The 16,859-nt window shown below is 35.1% G+C and overlaps 2 long non-coding RNA genes across 2 annotated transcripts; both read right to left on the reverse strand.

The window, feature by feature from the left end:
• Nucleotides 1-9,935: 9,935 nt before the first annotated feature.
• Nucleotides 9,936-11,364, reverse strand: LOC147388224 (uncharacterized). Its single transcript, XR_015171599.1, has 3 exons — nt 11,073-11,364; nt 10,482-10,601; nt 9,936-10,156 (listed from the first exon to the last, which is right to left on the reverse strand). It is a non-coding gene; the product is annotated as an uncharacterized LOC147388224 (long non-coding RNA).
• A 1,745-nt stretch (nt 11,365-13,109) lies between these two features.
• On the reverse strand, nt 13,110-14,202 carry LOC147388225 (uncharacterized). Its single transcript, XR_015171472.1, has 2 exons — nt 14,148-14,202; nt 13,110-13,546 (listed from the first exon to the last, which is right to left on the reverse strand). It is a non-coding gene; the product is annotated as an uncharacterized LOC147388225 (long non-coding RNA).
• Between the last annotated feature and the right edge of the window lie 2,657 nt (nt 14,203-16,859).

Below are 16,859 nucleotides of genomic sequence, written 5' to 3' on the forward strand. Positions count from 1 at the left end.
AGAGAGAGACGTTATCATACACACGGTAATAGCGCTGTGGTAGTAACTCGAAAAGCCCAAGCAGAGAAGTGGGTGTGCTGGGAGTTGTATGGCAGAGAGAGGAAAGAGGCGACTGCAGCAAGGTCGTAATGGGCTGTTAGGACATAAATGCCGTAGGGAGAGAATAGGTTTAATGGCTGAAATGCATAGGAAACAGAGAGAGCACGTTTATTGGCTAAAAAACATGGAAGAGTAGAGAGAGCAGATTCAGTGGCTAAAAAACATGGATGAGAGATCAGAAAGAAGAGTTTACTGGGGCGTTAGTGATGAGGGCTGAGAGATGAGTTGTAGTGGAGTGAGTCTAGCTGTGTTGTGTGGTGAGGTAATGGAGATGATGGCGATGAAGGAAGTAGTGAAGAGGTTTGCAATGCTGTGAGGACGTCGGTGATGTGGCTATTGTAGTCGAAGATACATGTGACAGAAAAGGTCTGTTGGACAGCAACTTCGTTGGAGAAGAAGATGGTCTGAGAATGAGAAGAGAGAAGATCGTAGAGAGGAGGAGAGCAGGGAGAGAGACGTGTTTGAACCCAGCCAATTCGTTGGGGAAGAGACGTGGAAAGAGAGGCGACGTTCAACCTTTTAGCAGCTAAGAGAAGAGAGAGTTGAGAGAGAGGCGTTGGAGAAGACGTGGAGGAAGAAGAAGTCCAGATTCTTTCTTAGAGAGAGACGTCTCTCTTTAAATAGAATCGTGTTTCTATTTCAATTTTTTTCTCTTTCTAATTTTTTGATTAACACGTATTTACTTCCTTTTTTCTTTTTCTTTTTTGCAAATTGGAGAATGATGGTGGGGATTCCCCCCTACTCGTAGTATGATAGTCCCCTATGGTCGATTGGTTTTAGCTTTGATTTTTTATTTCTTATCGATTGGATTCGTTTTTCACGATCAATTGGATTTTCATTCGTTTTGATTGGTGAATTACTTAAGATTTTTGGTTTTGAATTTTGAGTTTTTTAATTTGATTTTTCATTTTAGTGGGTTATCTGTCTGATCATACTTTGTTTCCTTCCTTGACTTTTTCGCACGGTACTTAAGAGGACTTTCATAGGTAACCTTAGGACTGGGAATGGATTTGATTACAGAGTAAGGACTCAGGACATCGCCTTCAACCGATACAACTGAAGCGTGGTAATTTTCGAAGAACAATTGGACAATGTTGAGAAATTCTGTGCTAGTTTGCCGGTCTTGAATTTCTTCTTCGGATTCTTTGCCCTTTTCTAACATTTCTTTATTTAGACTTGATTCCTCTCCCTTGGCCAAGATCGTATTGAGTTCAGATATTTTGAAGGTTCTTTCTTCTCAAGTCACATGTTCACATTCATTGCAATAGAGGGAGAAGTGCTCGCATTCTTGATCCAATAAGTAAGGATTTTCATCTTTTAAAAAATTAAATTCTTCCAAGTCCATTTGAGTGATGAGAGTAGAGCTATCACGATGAGGTAGAGACAAGCAATATATTCTATCTGAAGTTAAGTTGAATGGTTCACAGTCAGTAGTGAGAACTTCCTTGAGGACTATCATTCCAATAAGCGGAGGACTATGTGATTTAGGATTGACTGGGTGGATGAGGATGACAGGGTCAAATGGGAGATGGGTATTGGATACCATGTTCAAGGTTTGGGGAGGTTGGTACGTAGGTAAAGGATTGGTGGTAACATTTGGTTGCGTAGGGGTAGGGACGATAATTTTTTTGGCATCGATGATGTCTTGAACGGTGTGACGAAGGGCAACACACTGATCAGTAAGGTGACCAAGATTTTGGTGAAACTCACAAAATGAGTTGGGATTGTGAGAGGCGGGGAGTGGACTTGGTAGAAGTCGAGGTTGAAGAGGTGTAATGAGCCCTTTACTTAATAGTTTCTGAAAAATAACGTTCAAAGACATCCCAAGATTAGTGAATTTCCTATGCGGCCGAGGTTGACTAGAATTAGCCTCGTTAATAGGTGAGGTAGTGGAATGGATGTGAGTAGCAGATGTATTGGCTACATAGGCATGATTAGTACTAGGCTTGGAATTGGGGAAGGGCTTTTTGAGCTTATTGTCTGAAGGGTTGGAAAGGACCCCGGAAGAGAAGGCATCCTCGATTTGTCTACCGGCTTGTAACAGGGACTCGAATGTGGGGAGGTATTGGGCGACTAAATACTGAGCATACCCTTGTGAAAGATTTTTAAATATGATCGCCACTTGTTCTTTCTCTGGTGGTCTATCCCACATTTGTGCAGCCTTAGATCTCCAATGACTGATAAAGTCAGTAAATGTTTCTCCATTCTTTTGTTTAGTTGACTCTAAATCCCTTCGAGAAGTTTCGACCTCGGTATTATACTTGTACTATGCCAAAAAAGTTTTGACATATTTTCCCATGTCCCGATTGCAGACAGATGTTGAGACATCAGCCATCGTAGCGCTGATCCCGATAGGGTACGTTGGAATAGTAATATCATATGTTCATCACTTAAACCCAGAGTGCGCATGTTAGTGACATATACTTTGAGGTGTGTTCTTGCACAACCTACCTCATTGAATTTTTTCATTTCTGGCATTATGAACTTTTCAGGCAAACGGATTCTGGGGAATTGATTTAGGGCCTCGATGCCTGCTGTGATTTCATCAATCCCTTTTATGTTTCTCAAAGCTGTTTCTAACTGAGTCATTCTATTAGCCAGCATTGGATTTTCATTGAAGTGTTCTTCATTTCCATCAAGCTCGTAGACATCTTCTAGATTTTTAACAATGCTTCCTTCTGGTCCTTTACCGCTTTGATCATCAGGGAGATTTCTTGTCGATTCAGAGATCTGTTCTAGCACTTCTACCTTGTTTTTTATGTTGTTTATATCCATTGCGAAGACGGTCAAGATCTTACGAATTTCTGCAAGTTCAGATTCAAAGGCCATTTCTGATGGTTCACTTGGTGTTGATGTTCGCTTTAACCGACCCGACTCTCGACTCCAACTAGGTGGTAGACGCTTAAGCTTAGGACCAATGATATCCTTTAACCCCATCAATAGTGGATTATTCAATGAAGACCCGAGGGTAGGTTTTAACAATTAGAACTAAAGGTCCCTCTTGATAGCATTTATTAGATTAACCTTGTACATTCAAAGTCTCTAACTGATGAAACATTCCGAGCAAAGGATTACATGAAAATGATTTGCTGATTGATCAAGAACCTTAGAAAAATTTTAAATCATAATTAAGGATTGCACGACCTTCAAAAACCAAGATCCAGATTGTACCAATTGATACATCCCTTAAAATGACGTTACTAATCTCGATCTTATTAATTATAAAATATTCAGTCCATTGAATTAAATTGGCCAATAAAAATGGTTGGGACTATGTACCCATTTGAGTTTGGGTTAGTTCGACCCAATGGATCTAAATGTTCTACCCAAATTGTTTCATGTACTATTTTTAAACCAATTAGTCCAACTGGTACATGTGTTGATCCATAAGATCCATTTACCAATTGGGCTAACTAGTATAAATTGACATTGATCGGCATGTTTCATCAGTTATATTTATTGGGTTGGACTGATATTGCGGTTTCAATTTGAGCGGTGTGGACCGGTCCACCCTCTTACCTTTTGGTTAAATTAAGTAAAGCAACCCGAGCACTATTGATTGATTCGAGTCGTGGCCTAGTGGGACCGTACTTAGGTTCAAGGTTCTAAGCTCATTATATGATTGAGGCTAAGTTAGGACAAAGCTTAGGTCATTTTAGCCTAGAACATCGATATACTATCCCAGTTTCACTTGGTCAAGCAGTACGTGGTGCTCCAGTTTGATATACCCGAAGGTACTGTACTGAAGTTGTAGCGTTCACTGTCATCCCCCGTGTCCGGAAGGACAGGGTTAGCTTGGATCCGACTACGGGGTTTGGAGGAATATGTTATGATGCAAAAATGAATATGCATGCTCATGAGTGTGTGCAAAGGGACAAAGTGCGCCCGGGGCGTTTTCAAGAATATCCAATCATACAAATCACATTCATCCCATCATCAAACTAATCACAATGAATAAAATAATTGATTACGTTCAATCACAACCCAATGAAAAAAAAGGACAAAATCTAACCTAATCTGAGAGTCTCATTGAGTCAATTGGGTTGACTCGAGCAAAAGGTCAACCTAAGAATAGTCTTGGATCGGGTCAAGTTTGACCCTGATATCCCTAGTGGAGTCGCCACTGAAATTGCCTTGACTTCGTTGCACTAAATAGTGGATAGGGGCCCGATTTATAAATTGGGGACTTTTGAGAAATAGGAATCACCACCTTGTTTAGGTCTAGGAACCATAAATAACTCCAAATGGATATGGATTGGTCCACGGATCAAAGATATGGGTAAGAGGTCAGATTACGAGTTTCGGAAGGTGTTAGGCACCGAACCCGCTCGATCAAGATGATCGGTCTCTACTACAATCCAAAATCATCCTATGGTCAACATACAAAGACTACGGTAAAGGTCACAGTCTAATCATCCTCATCAATTTATGTTAGGTTTTTTAAACAAATCCTATGGCTGAAAATTGTCCCAACTGTTACATGATTATTCTTTGAATTCCACAAAATATGGAAGGGTTTGAAAAAGCCCTAATTAGCTCCCTAACCTGAAATCAATTAAGAAATCCCACCTGCAAGTATTTCCCAAACTGTCGAAAATAGAAACTCATGAGAATATTCTAAACGGGGAGATTACAAATAAAAACTGCCAAATTGGGACTTATAATATTTCCAAATTAGGAACATGAAATTTCTTAAATTAGAATTCAAGAGATATATGCTGAATTCCCAAATTAAAATTTTAAACAGATACATTTTCTAAAATAAAACATCCCAAAAAATGTAAGTTTCTAAATTTGAAACTCCCAAATTTCCATGAAAGTGAACTTTCCAAATTTGAATTTTTCAATGTAAATTTTGTTCACACCTTTTTGGAATAGCAAATTTGAGTAAGAAATTCCAACAATTTATAACTTTCAAAGAAGGATTTTAGATCATGGAGTCTCAAAGTAGAAAATCACGAATTCACAACAAATTACCAAATTGGAAGTATAGATAACGCAAAAGAAACTCACATTCATCCAATTTTTAAATTGACCAAATGGGCATGCGTATTTAATTCTCAATTTTTCTCAAAACCATTATTATTCAACGACATGCATAGTCATCAAGTCAAAGGGTACACTCATCACCAACTCATCCCAAATTCATTGTAAAAAATCACATAGGGCCATCATGCCTTGACGCGAAGATCATGTCGTCACAAACTCATAAAAAAAAATGCAAAAATAAATAAATAAATAAATAAAATACCCTTCTAATCCTATCAATATAAAAACACAAAAGTACCTAAAGAAAACTCATTAACCTTATTAATATTCCAGGACACACAAAAAGGTAGAAAAAAACGTAAAGAGAAAAAAAAAACTTTGTAATCCTATTGATATGCAACCACAAAAAATACACAAAACAAAAAAAATAAAAAAACAAAAAAAATCTAATCCTACTAACATGCGAGAAATAAACTAAATAATAACAAAATAAAAATAAACAAGATGGAAGCATAAAAAAATTTCCTAACCTATCAATACGCAAAAGAATAAATAAAACTTAAAAAAAAGAATGCATAAAAAAATCAAAAATCAAAATATTCTCCAAATCCAATATAAAGAAACCCTTAATCCCCTCAATATAAAAAAAAATAAAAAAATAAAACACCTAGAAACCTACATAGAACAAAAACTAAATAATAAAAAGTTCTCCCAACCCTATCGTCATGCAAAAAGAAAAAAAAAAACAAAAACAAATAAAAATAAATTTACCTATTGGACCGAGAATAATGAGTTAGTTCCTTCAGGTATAACTCAAAGAATCACGAGTGCTTGTTGTTGGGAAATTAGCACAAAGAAAGAGACGCTCTCATACACACGTTAATAGCGCTGTGGTAGTAACTCAAAAAGCCTAAGCAGAGAAGTGGGTGTGTTGGGGGTTGTATGGCAGAGAGAGGAAAGAGGCGACCGCAACAAGGTCGTAATGGGCTATTAGGACATGAATGCCATAGGGAGAGAATAGGTTTAATGGCTGAAATGCATGGGAAACAGAGAGAGCACGTTTATTGGCTAAAAAACGTGGAAGAGTAGAGAGAGCAGATTCAGTGGCTGAGAAACATGGAGGAGAGATCAGAAAAAAGAGTTTACTGGGGCATTAGTGATGAGGGCTGAGAGATGAGTTGTAGTGGAGTGAGGCTGGCTATGTTGTGTGGTGAGGTAATGGAGATGATGGCGATGAAGGAAGTAGTGAAGAGGTTTGCAATGCTGTGAGGACGTCGGTGATGTGGCTATTGTAGTTGAAGATACAAGTGACAGAAAAGGTCTGTTGGACAGCAACTTCGTTGGAGAAGAAGATGGTCTGAGAATGAGAAGAGAGAAGATCGTAGAGAGGAGGAGAGCAGGGAGAGAGACGTGTTTGAACCCAGCCAATTCGTTGGGGAAGAGACGTGGAAAGAGAGGCCACGTTCAACCTTTTAGCAGCTAAGAGAAGAGAGAGTTGAGAGAGAGGCGTTGGAGAAGACGTGGAGGAAGAAGAAGTCCATATTCTTTCTTAGAGAGAGACGTCTCTCTTTAAATAGAATCGTGTTTCTATTTCAATTTTTTTCTCTTCCTAATTTTTTGATTAACACGTATTTACTTCCTTTTTTTCTTTTTTCTTTTTTCAAATTGGAGAATGACGGTGGGGATTCCCCGCTACTCGTAGTATGATAGTTCCCTATGGTCGATTGGTTTTAGCTTTGATTTTTTATTTCTTATCGATTGGATTCGTTTTGCACGATCAATTGGATTTTTATTCGTTTTGATTGGTCAATTACTTAAGATTTTGGTTTTGAATTTTAAGTTTTTTAATTTGATTTTTCATTTTAATGGGTTATGTAATTTTTAATTTAAGTTCATTTGATTTTGGTTTTGTTGGTTGATCGATTAAATTTGATTACTTAAATTTTAATTATTTGATTTAATTTTAAGTGCTTGATTTTAAATTTGAATTTAATTTTTTATTTCATTTGATTTGAAATTTTAATTGTTTAATTTTTACTTTGATTTTTATTAGATTAAATTTTAATCGTTTAATTTTGAATTTAATTTTTATTAGACTTTAAATTTTAATTGTTTAATTTTGAATTTGATTTTTATTAGATTGAATTTTTTATTAGATTTTGATTTTTATTACATTTTCCTAAGGATCGGAATTTCTAAGTTGAATTTGGAGGTTGAGGGGCATTTCGGTCATTTTTATGATTTTTCTTAAATTTCTCTGTTTTCGTTGGTTTGGGACCCGTTAGACTCGAAATCATGTTCTGAGTGTAATGGATGTACTTTCGAGGTCTTTCGGAGGTGCAAAATTTATGAGGGGTATTTTCATCATTTTGTCGATTTTTACGGATTTTTACGAATTCTGGAGTTAGCTTTCTTTTAGTCCCAACGTGATTATTTCTATGTTTAAAAGTCATATTTTCCTAGCGTGACGAAGTCTCTAGGTTGTCGAACTGTATAGCGAACCTAGGCGTACGTGCTTGCTAAATTGGGTGTAACGTGTGGCGATCCTAAGCGTGCGTAAATTTCTATGTCAAATTGTAAAGAGTAGGGGAGATGAAAAGAATGGAAACAGAGAGAATCAGGGATAGTACTCACAAGCCTTTGAGTTTTTTATGATCATCATTAGGAATTCACGGTAACTGGAAGACGAATTGTCGAATTAGGTAGATGCAAAAATGGGGTGTCTACAATGAGCCGGCTCTTTAATTTTGTATGAAAATTAACTCGACTATCAACATTAAAATCAATGAATCGATCCACTAATACTTTGAAAACTCAAAGATTACTATTAGTACCACATATACCAAAAAAATCAATGAATCGATTTGGATACATAAAAAAATGAAATCAAGAAAAAAAAAAGTAAAAAAAGTAAAAAAGAAAAATTATCTTCGTCGAATAATTTTGGATGGATGGATTCCTTCAAAAAAACTTCGAAATAGCTTATGAGTTGTGCTGTGCGGGTCAATATGGCTGCAAGGTATTAGTGCCACGTATACCAAAAAAATCGACGAATCGATTCATAGTAATTTTTTGGCAACTTTTCTCCAATAGAAAATGCATCTTTTAACAACTCAAGCAACATATCGAATGATTTATTACTCCATCCGTTAAGACATTTCAGGTGTAACAACTTTGCAACGAAAGATAGTTTTAAAAATTTAGTGCAACCCGGGTATAACTCAGTCTCAACATCCTTCAACATTTCATAAAACTTGTTTGCATCATTGTTTGGCTCATCTAGACCATCATCATTTGACTCATTAACCTCTTCATCATTAAAATTAGGGATTCCGAATGCATCTTATAAATCCCTTGCATACCATCACCCTCTTCAGACTCATTACTATTATCTTCATCTTCAAATTTCTCTTAATGGTACGTCCAACGAGTGTAATGTTTATTCATCCCATACCATAATATGTCACGATGCACATTATCTCGATCCTTTAAAATCGCATTGAGACATCTGACGCATGGGCCTTTAATCATGTTATCAAACCTTGAACGAGAAAATGCAAAATCTAAGAACTTAATAACTCCTTCATCATACTTAAGGGTACTTCTAGGCAACTGAATCCAACTTTTATCTATTGGTATGTCCACTTTACGACGACGTCACATTTAAACCAATAACACATAGTCACACACACAAAATAACATATCACAAGAATGTTAATTTGAAACGAAAAAGAGAATACTTAGTGGTATATGGGATAAGAAAAATGTTGAAAATCCATATAGTACATTCTCTATATGAAAAATGTAAGTATAAGCTAACAACTAGCATTATAATAATTCTCAATTCCAAAGGTGGTATCATCATGATCAGTTCATCAAACATAACTCACGACACATCTTGTAACAATTCTCAATTGTTCTTGTTATGACTTTGTGAAGCCTTTCTAATTCCGATTTGAATTTGAGTTCAAAAAATCGGATATCCAATTCAAATTCGGATAGTTTTATATGTTCGAATCCTTATCAGATACGGATTAGGATATTAGATAAAAATTTCGGAGTAAACCTATGATTAAGAATATTCTTTTATTAAAAATGGGTACCGCAGTTAGACCCACTTTCAAAAATCAAAGCCCCTAATCGATGTGGTCATCTAATCGATCACTTTGTTTCACCTAAACCAACTACATTAGACAATTACTTCATGATTCACGGCATTTATAGTTTTAAGATAAATTAACATTACAAAACATTATCACACTTTTGTTCAAACAATTTCACTAGCTAATTTTAAATAATCATACTATGTCAACCAAACGAGCTTATGAGTTTTACATTACCACACTCTAGACAATGGCCTATTAGATCCACATAGCTGTAACACATGATACTAAGATATTTCACATGATGGCCAGGAAGCTATTGTACCATGCTTTAAAGATAAGAGTATAAAAGAGTTGTATACTGGCTTTCACATAAATTAACCTACTAGGGAGTACCAAGCATGCACCTGTAAATGTAAAGCTAGAAATTTAATAACAAAGTTTGATATAAATATATGAAGAATCACAAAAGGAAATTCTATTGGACAACCAAACATTAAGGGAAAAAATTCAAACTGGATAATGGTTTCCTAAAAAAATTAGATAAGCAATAGTACAGCAAACTAGAGAAAATTAGGGGTATTTTTTAAATACATAGAAAAGCATGATTCCTCTTTCGCATTGGGAAAGTTTTGTCAATAAAATACTATACAAGCTTTGTGTGTGTAAAGGTAGAGAAGAGTATGACTTTTTTTGACTTAATAACAGTTTCCCCAAAAATGTGATTGACTAGCAATTGTGGAATTAACTCAAAAGAGATAAAATTAGCTAGTTATTTGTAAAACTTGTTGAATTAGAATATGTTTGCGTTCCAAATAACCCACTGTAGGAGAGAGACTGGAAGAAATTAAATTTAACAGACTGTATAAAATTCATTACAGGATCACCTTCAATTCTGCTATCTCCTGCTCTCGTTTCGCAAATGTCACAATGAATGCAGCTTCCTTTTTGTTTGCTTTCTGAAGCTGATATCAAATGGAAACTAAAATCAGTATATGCAACAATGATCAAGATCACTAAGGATTCGAAGGAGCAAAGTGGCATCACCAAAGCATACCCCAAGAAGGCCGTGAAGAGGATGAAGAAATGGGTAGACACACACAATAATAATAATAATATTAAAAGATGAATCATTGTCAAGTACATGACATTGGAAATTAGTGAATAACATATCAGTAGATTATTCACATTCCAAATATTAACAAACGTATTATTTAAAGATGGTTCATAAAACAGCTTCCAATCTACAGATGCAAAAGAAAGTGCATGCGCTGAGATCATTGTACTAACCTTCTAGTATTCGCTTGAAACAACTTGATATTCAAACAAAATCTTGAAGGGTGTGTGGTCTATGCTGTAATAGTGCAAAGGAAACTGTTCCAATTATCTGTAATTTCCTCAAGAAGGTTGCTGAATTAAGGAAATATAACCGTTTTTAAATAGTAAGATCTTCTGGACTAAAACATACATTCTTCATTGAAAAAAAACAAATAAAAGTGAGAAAAGAAAAAAACCAAGCTCAATCATGGGAGCTTATATTTTACAATGCTCAATTAAGAGACTGTCTAGGAGAAAATGTTTAAAGAGAGGAAATTGTAAGAAAACTAAAATCAGTACAGACAACTTGAAATTAGAGTCTGTATCAATTTCCATAGATGCTAAGATATCCTCAATTTTTGCCACAAAAATCAACCCTAATTTGAGTGCAAATCTATGAGGATGAATACAAGATCAAGATCTCAAAAGTCTTTCCAAAATTAGGCAAATTTAAGATAATTCACCTTCAAGTCTATAGAAACTGAAATTGATTTTCGAAATCCAAACTAGAGCAAAAGAAAGAAAGAGTAACCAATTAATGAGAAAATCGGAGAAGAAGAATACCTAAGACTTTCGATCATTTCACTTCCTCTACTTTTCTTCGATCTCTAACGATTTTGTTGAAACTTCATCCCTAAGAGATCAACTCGATCTCTTCAGATCAAATCCAGCACTTCAAAAGAGGAGATCAAGAGAATGGAAGATTGAAATCGAGAGAGATGAGGAGAGCGAGAGAATGGAGGATCGAAATCGAGAGAGAAGACGAGATAAGGAGATCGAGAGAGTTTCGTTGAAAGAAAATGGAGGATCGAGAGAGAAGACGAGTTGAGATCAAAATCGAGACAGTTTCGTTGAAGTCTCGACAGTTAGGTTGAAAGAAAATGAAAATTTGGGAAAAACAGTCGTTTGGAAAATAGAAGTAGAAGAAAAATAAAAATAGAAAATTAACTCTACGCCGACAGCATATTTTTTTCCGTCGCTATAGTGTTATTATACTGACGGAAGTAACATTACCGTCGCTAAATCACGTCGCTATATCAACATTTTCCTGTAGTGAATCTTCTCCATGTTTTCCCTGGGGTAAACAAATTCCTTCTCACCCGTTCACTTCTCCTAACTAAATTTCCATTATCATCTTGACACAAATTAAGTGACCTCAATTGGCTTAAGTCTAATTGGAAGGGACCAATCCTATTGGAAACCAATTGAATATCTGAAATTTTAGCGATTAAACTCTGTATCTCGTGCCTCTAAATGGTACATGATCATGCTCACCTCTTTAAGCTCCCATCTTGAAGCCTTTAAATCCCCTATTACCAAGCCTTCATTGGCCCAATAAAAACCCATGTTCCATTGGAAGGGCTATTGAGCCTAGTGCTTCCGAGTCCCTTTGTCATTCTTAACTTCACATGAATTTAGAATTTTTCATCATCCTCTATTTTCATTATGCTTTTGGATTGAACTACTTGTTCGCTTTGTAGACTTTTTTCTCCATCATTCGATCAGAATTTTAATATTCCAATGTCAAAACTTCTATCGAACTAGCGCACACCATCTTCTTAGGACGCATGAGATACACAAGCTCATTAGATATCTATAAAAGGATAATATTTTAATTGTAACCATAACAGTCCCTATATTTAGGCAATCACAGTCGGTAACAACCCCTGATTTAAGTACTCACAGCCCATTCAGGCTTCTGTAATCTTTCCTTTTTTATCATTGTAAAAATTATAAATATACATAGAATCAATTGAAGAACGGATGTCATGTCTATGATGAGGGATGATATCATGGTTAGGTGGATGATGTCGTACGATCTATCTATTGAGTCAATGCTTGATCTAAAATAAATTAGGAGGGCAATATAATTAGAGAATAACTATGACTGATTAGTTTCATGAACCCAAATTACCTTATGAAGGTAAGCAAACACTATCAAGTAGTAATAATAAATTAGACAAAAATGGTATTCTAAACAGATAACAAATCTCTTCCATCATCATTTTCCGCAATTAAGTTCCATGATCAAACAAAAGGCTTCGAAATTCAACATACTGTCATCTCTACAAATATTCCCTCAAGTCTAATCGCAATTATAAATACTTCAATCAAAATAAAAATTCATAGATTATAAGTCCCTTTAAGTCATTGAGAAAGTTCTGCGTCAAACTTATGAAATTAATTGATAATTATCTTCTTCTTTTCTTTGTTTTCTCAAGATATTTTGCACGACTTCATAGTTCATGCCTGGATATTTTAAGAATGGGTAAGGGATTTCCTGCATCTCTTGAAGAGTGTTCAGTGGGAAGTAATGTGTTCACAGAGGGAAATTTTGTAACTTATTCTCTAGATTCTTTACCTATGGAATCAGAATAACTGTTGAATATTTGGGTCAGTAGAAGACACACCAAGAAAATAAAACATATTGCGTTGGTGTTTTAACAACAAAAGAAAAAAAGTTCTTAAAGACTTATTTATATCCATTAACTACCATACAACAGAGAATTGCGCCTGTTTTGACGATGCAAATGAGCTTCCATTTACAAGATTCGGTTTGGGAAATTTTTGTAGTAGCACACACAAAGAAAAACATAAAAATGAGACCCAATTTTAGAAATAATATTAAGAAGACTAACATAACCCTAGAGGAGCTCCTACAGCTCTCATGGCTGCTTCCACGAAAACCAAAAGAAAGACCACCAGTTTCAAAAATCATGCCTAAACCACCCATCGTTATAACGGAAAACAACGACTCATCCATGCAACCAATCTTACACGTCATTAGATGTCATAGAGATGGTCTCTAATTTCGCATCTCGACGCCAAATATCTCTCTCCATGCATCCTTAGTGGATCTGGCTTGCCACACTCCGCAATCCCACCTCACGAAATAATCAACTATTACAATCCCTGGTCTCTTTGAATTATCTTTTTTCAGCAATCTCTCTTGGTGGATGTCAAGGCTAGGTAAAGCATTGATCCATCTCAATCTTTGAGTAAACATCCTTTTTCCTTTTTTCCAATTTTCTTTTTTCCTGCATTGATCAGAAAAAGAAAGAAATATAAAAACGTATCCTATCTTCCTACAAGAAATTAAATTCTTAAATAAAAAACTTTGGTCTTTGAGATGTTAAGAATTCTCACCCTAACTAAAAAATAAAAGGCGAGACAAATAGAGTCTTTCGAAAATTGGGCATTTGTAAGACATCTTTTTAGGGTTACTGCTCTAAGGCTTCAACCATCTATTCAGCCATTCAATTGATTGAAAACCTCAAACAGTTCTAGTGTCAGATCAATAGAGATCTTCTAAGGATTAGGCTATACAACTTGTTTTGGAATCCCTGAAATCTCGACCACAAGTTTGATGGAGACCTTTCAAATGTGGGTTGAAGCTAGTATTTCCTTAAAAAAGATGTACTACTGGTTGGAACATTATATAGGTTTTATTTAAAAAATTGAAAGGTTACTTCTAAAATAAGGAAATTTCAACGGATTCTCCGAGTAGATGGATCATAAAACAAGTGCTGTAGTGTTAAATAAAATCTCATTTTAAATGGTTAAAATGTATCCTATCTTCAAACAAGAGATTAAACTCCAAAATCAAATACTTCGGGATTCAATGGAGTCTCATCTTACCAGCGATCTGAGGGAGAGAGAGGAGTGGCCATTGTTGTCAAAGATCGCCTTTCCATGACTTTGCTTGAAGCGGCTAGTGAGGATGAGTCTTTAGAAAAAAGGGTATTTATTATCTTGTTTTAGGGTTTCAGTTACAAGTACTCAGCCATCTGTTCAATCCAACAGCTAATTCACTAGAAGGTTCCCTAGGGAATATCGTCCTATTTCGTCCGATTGATTGAAAGCCTTGAATTACTCGATTGATTGAATAGCGGCTGATATGGAAAGTTCTTTCTTCCTCTATTAATTTCTTCGAAAACAAAATTTAATTTGGTGTTTTTATGATGGTTTTCTTAACATGTATCGTAACGCTCAGGTTAGAGTGGATTAAATACACTTTGAAAATTTATTTTCTTACCCAAAATACCTTCAAAGGTGTAGTTAATGCCCCTTAAAAAAATACCAAATAAAATAGGAAAAAACGCTAATGTTGAAAGAAATTCCTAGGGATTCTCAAAGAAGATAGATCAGAAACATGTGCTCATTTCTAGATAACCTGAACATTTTTCCTTCCATCTCAGCTACATGTTTGAGTTTAGAAAAGTCCTTTCAATGGTACAATAATAATAGTTAATTTTGTCGACATTTCGATTATATATCTTGTAACACTTTAGCAATCATCGCCAGCATAGAGTTTTGATAATGTTTTCTGTTTCATTTTGATACAATGTCAAGCTCAGATAGTTATGTTGAAACTGTAATTCTGATCTTTTAATTATCATCCAAGTGAAAGTTTTGACGTTGAATCAACGATGTGTTATAGGGACGTAGAGTCAATTAAGCATTTGTTCTTTTCTTATTCATTTATTAAGAGAGTGTGGTATAAAGTTTTTTTACCCCCCCCCCCCCCCCTTTTTTTTGATAAGTAGAAGTTTTAAAGAGAGATCAAATTCAGTCACAAATGATATGAAATTGAATAAGCAATTTGTTATAAGGACATAGAGTCGATTAAGCACTTGTTCTTTTGTTATAGATATAAAGTTTTACTAAACCCTCCCCCCCCCCCCCCCCCCCTTTTTTTATAAGCTGAAGTTTTAGAGAGAGAACAAATTCGCTCACAAATGATTTGACATTGAATGAGTGATTTGTTATAAGGACATATAGTCGATTAAGCACTTGTTCTTTTCTTATTCATTCACTAAGAGAGTGGTATAATGTTTTATTACCCCCTCCCCCTCCCCCCCATTTGATCACAATCCAACATTTGTTTGACATATAGCATAAATGACATCATCTATTAAGGAAAGAATATTTCTCTCTCCTGTCGTTGGGTATATTGATTCCCCATGAGAAATATAAATACTCTATTTAATTGGAAAAAAAGGACCTTATTTTCAAAAGCTAGAAATATCATTAATGAAGGTTAAGCTTACCTCTTTACCTATCATCTCTAACATTCAACACCTTTATCAACGACGTCAAGGCCTAAAAAATTCGACGATAAACCAATGAAGAAGTGTTCCCCCACCCAGTTTGCTTAGGAATGCAAAGTACATTATGCAGACCATTTTAAACATTCATTACCTAATGCCATCAAAACATGATACAACTAGAGTCATAAGAAAATGGTTCAATCAAAAAAAGAAAACAAATAGAAAAAAACCAAGCACAAGATTTAATCACATAAAGAAAACCGATTGATTTTTGGTGGTTCCCTCTAGATTGTGGTACGTCCACAGAGCACAATAATCCCACAATGAAGAAAAAAAAACTTGCGGTTATAAATTACACCCTTTCACCAAAATGAGAAATTTATGTACCTAAGAAATCTGACTAGGGTTTTACATAATATTAGTGAATTATTAAAATACACTTGGGAAAATTTCTTTCAGGGGCCTTTGGCCCGCATCAAACCCCCCAAAATTACCTACGCCTCGCATAGGCCTTCTCTTCCTAGTGCTGCTAGAATAAAAAAAAAACAAAAAAAATATGTCAATAAAAACTTATCTAGATATGCATTGTATTAATGATAATATAAGGTATTTAAACTAACTTAATAAAACATATCATATTTGTATTGCTACTCCTATTTCCAACTCTCATACATAGCCTTGCTATACTAGATGATGCATCTAAGACTAAGTTTGAGAAGTTATTTCTCCCCTTTGTCTGTTAGACCACCTACTTGGATGATTTTCTACGCAACATATCAAACAAACAATTTCTCAGATAATTAAAATCAATATATTCATCAAATGACAGATTGATTTCATTTTATTAAAATGAACTACTATTATAAAAAAAATAACAATTTACATAATCATATGCTAGACGTAATCATCATCATCATCATTAATGGAGCCTTGATCATCACCGATATATCCTTTGACAAGTACTCATTTGATATCCTTCTTTTTCCAAATGATAACATCATCATTTGTACCAATTGCATTTTGATGCAACCCTAACTCATTATCTTGGAAAGGTTTTGCATCTTCCGGCTCCATATTATATAAGTCTCATGGTTGTGTATTTATTACAACACGCCGATCACAATGAGTGGTATCTTTTATATAAAATACATGTTATGCTTTATTTGCAAGAGTGTATGGTACATTGGTGGTTAAGTTCCGTGTAACATTCAAACACTTGAAACCATATTCTTCTTGGTTGAATACCAACAGTTTATGACATCCCACCAATGACATTTAAATAGTATGACCCGATTCCCAC

This window comes from Akebia trifoliata, chromosome 13 (genome assembly GCF_017979445.1).
Source record: "Akebia trifoliata isolate Shusen 1 chromosome 13, ASM1797944v1, whole genome shotgun sequence".
Taxonomy (NCBI): Eukaryota; Viridiplantae; Streptophyta; class Magnoliopsida; order Ranunculales; family Lardizabalaceae; genus Akebia; species Akebia trifoliata.